We start from the raw sequence: 3513 nt of genomic DNA, 5'->3' as shown, positions 1-3513 counted from the left end.
CAAGAGGAGGCCGGGAAGGACAGCAGGAGGGCCGGGGCCTGGGCTGCGAGCCGGTGCCATTGGAAACCTGCTACATCCACATATGGAGACACATCTGTGCATTTGTACGAGCTCACCTTCCTGGGAGGATGCTGGAAGCTGCACTTTCTCTGCTTCTGCAAGAAAATAGAGCCCATGAGTCCCGCTACAGACAACACACTGCACCGCGGACGCCTGTGGGGGAATCCCACGTGAGGGGCCCTGGAGGCGATCCAGGTGCGATAGGGAGGCCGGCCCGGGGTCCCTGGGAGGGACAGTTGATGACGGGGAAGAACGCCACCGAGAGGAAACGGTTCCGGCCCCAGTCCCCACACAGGCTCACTGTTTGCGTTAGGAAGTGATGCTCTGTGGGCACACTCTTAGATAAACAGCCGACTACAGTGAATATTGGATGATTGTGGAACATCACTAGAAAGATCCTTTGGGCCCAAACCTGATGGATTCTCAAGGAGGGCGGCGTGCGGGTAGTTGTTTGGGACCCGCTGTGCCGACCCCAGGGGAGGCCGCCCAAACCGCAGGACAGACATGGCGATCGCTTCCGGAGGGAGGGCCATTGCCTGTATTCGGTTTAGGAAGGACAGTGACGCGCGGATGCTGAGCTGGCTGACTCACGCCCACGGGGAGGGGAGCTGGCGTGGGCCCGGGTCTCGGGCTTCTCTGGGATGTTCGTCATCTCCCGCCTCCCTGACAGCAGAGCATCCGAGGCTAACGGATCAGCGTTCACGGAGCTTTAAACAGGCCCCATGACACCAGCCGGCTTCCTTCTCTGCTGAGTGAGATTCCCTACTTGGGGCCTGAGGCCTCCACCCCCATCCCAGCCTCACACCCCACAGACGTCGCTGCCCGAGACAGGTCTGGGAAGGGTCCGTGAAGCTTTGCGTAATTTTCCAGGAGGCTTGGTTGTGTAAGTGACTGTTTTTTAGGGTGTAAGTCTGTCCTCGGTCGGGCGACGGTGTGCAGGGTGGTGCACACGGCTCTGTTTTCCTCTTGCAGGACTGATGCGTGTGCTGCGGGCCAGGCTTCGAGAACTCCGGGGGCCTAAAACAGGAGACACGCATGACCTAATTACAAGGCTCCGGCTAAAAGCAGAGGATCTGACTGTGAGCTTAATGGGAGGCTGGCAAATGGTGTCACCAAAGGCTACAAAAGTCTAACCTTTTATGGGAAGAGTGAGGCCATTCCATTTTTTTGTAGGGAAAGTAAAAAGCAGTAGTTACCATGTTAGTCAAAGTCGTAGATCCACTGTGCCCACACAGGGTCCCTCACAGGAGATGGGGTCTCGGGGTGACGTGATCGTCAGAAAGGGTCGGAGGTCGTGGTCGCTCCGGTCTCGCCTTTCCCGGCACGTGTGGCGGGTTCTTCGTGCTGCTTTGAGAGGACAAAGGCGTGAGAGCTGCCGGGTTTGCAGTGACCGTTCACTCCCCACGGAGGGATTTTGCCCTGAGGACGTGCGCAGGCTGCTGGGGCCTCCTCAGCACCAGCCATGAGGTCCGGCTGGCTGGCTCCTGAGTAAACATCTCGGGAAGCGCTGCTCGGAAGGGGCCCCGTCTGTTGAGTTCCAACGGGAGCAGGCAGACGGGGGAAGTGAAAAAACAGGAAGCCACGGCGCATCCGGCTGGCACTCCGCCAGGCTCTGCAGGGATGACGGGAGCCATTCGATAGCCGAGGCCGAGGCTGAGCCCTCACTGTCGGTACTGCACATGCTCTGCCGCGTGAGGGAGGCCGTACCGCCCTCTCTCCCGCCAGCTGCTGGTCGGTGGCGCCCAGAGCGAACGTTAGTCCCGGGAAAGTGGCTGGTGTTGGACACACTTAGCTCTGACATCCCATGAAATTGGGAAACTCAGAGCATATTTTAGCTGTTGTTCAAAGGGCGTACATTTTTTGGGGGGTGATTTCGAGAACACTGACCTCTGAACTCCTGTGACAGGCGGTGAGTGAGGCTCAGGTGGGGGTCGGAGACCCCGAGGAGCCGAGGGCTTTCTGGGTGACTGGGGGGTGGAGGTGGGCGGGTCTGCAGGGGGAAAGGGAGGCTTTATTTCCGGGACACGGGATGTCAGCGTCACTTGGCCTTTGGTGTCAGGTGGTCCGTTTGCTATGAAACGCAGCCAATGTGGCAGCCAGGGCTGGGGTTCGAATGCGCTCGGCGGACGTAGCGTGATCTCATTCGGACGTGATGGCCCCGAGAACGGGTGCCAGAGGGGAATAGAAAGGACAGACAAGAAAGTGCTTCGTTCCAGGATCCAAGGTGAGATGGGAGGACCATTTGCTATGAAACGCAGCCAATGTGGCAGCCAGGGCTGGGTTCGAATGCGCTCGGCGGACGTCATGTGACCTCATTTGGACGTGATGGCTCGAGAACAGGTGCCAGAGGGGAAAATAGAAAGGACAGACAAGAAAGCGCTTCGTTCCAGGGTCCGAGATGAGATGGGAGGGGAGTGAGATGACGGTGAGCAGTGACTGGGACGCGCGTGGGGACTTCCCAAGGCAGTGTGTGCCCCCTCGGCCACCGGAGACCTGCTTCCTCCTTCAGATGGCGAGCAGATGGGGTGGGAAAGGCCGCCGTGAGAGAGTTTGAGGTTGGGGTTCGGTGACGGTCAGTGTAGTCTGCAGCCGGGTGGACACCACAGCCACGTGCTCTGGCATGAATGCGGTCACAGCCGGGGCCGGTGTCGGGACGCCCCCTGAGCTGCGGGCGGGTTACAGGGACCCGGTGCCTCGTCTGTCCCGGTCAGTGAGACGTCAGGGAACCGCGGTCTTACATCCCAGAAGGAAGTGTGGCCTTCGGAAGGGCTGTCTCGTCTGGAGCCACCGGGAGGGAGTCATGCGCCTCCGTGGAAAGGAGGCCCTGTGACATGATGAGCTGCGGGCGGGTTACAGGGACCCGGTGCCTCGTCCGTCCCGGTCAGTGAGACGTCAGGGAACCGCGGTCACGCATCCCAGAAGGAAGTGCGGCCTTCGGAAGGGCTGTCTCATGTGGAGCCGCCGGGAGGGCGTCGTGTGCCTCCGTGGAAGGAGGCCCTGTGACATGGCCCTTCAGGGAGAACCCCTGGCCCTCCCCTCACCGCACAGTGATCCAGAGAGATGCGGAGAGCAGACACTTCCGTCACTGCGTGGAGCGCTGGGTGCTGGGGCTGGGATTGCAAACGGAAAAGACCCGAGGAACGACGTTGTTCTAACGGGAAATGTCAGTAAACGAGCCAGGCACGAAGCGGGGAAGCTGCTCTGCTTCTCATCGGAGGCGACTCTGTCGTCCAGGCTTCTGGCCGCGAAGCTGCCGGAATGTCTGCCGTCGGTTCATCTACATCCGACCGTTTCCCGGGACCCAAGTCGCCCTGCTTTGTGTTCTCGGATCTTTCCGTGTTGACTTTCATATAATAGTAACAACAACAACCACAACAACAATAATAATAACGACTTGATGAGACTCTCCCCTGGGACGGCCGTCTCGTCATGTGAGCACGTGCCACGTTCCAC

At 59.7% G+C, this 3513-nt stretch overlaps 1 protein-coding gene across 1 annotated transcript in view; it reads left to right on the top strand.

Annotated features, from left to right (window-relative positions):
* The window catches only part of CSMD1 (CUB and Sushi multiple domains 1), a gene marked incomplete at its 5' end in the record, with an annotated part of 650642 nt that overhangs the window by 499540 nt on the left and 147589 nt on the right, over positions 1 to 3513 (top strand). The window lies entirely within an intron of this gene.

This window comes from Myotis brandtii, unplaced genomic scaffold (assembly GCF_000412655.1).
Source record: "Myotis brandtii unplaced genomic scaffold, ASM41265v1 scaffold646, whole genome shotgun sequence".
Classification (NCBI taxonomy): Eukaryota; Metazoa; Chordata; class Mammalia; order Chiroptera; family Vespertilionidae; genus Myotis; species Myotis brandtii.
Note: the sequence above shows the minus strand (reverse complement) of the source record. Positions and strands in the feature narration are given on the sequence as shown.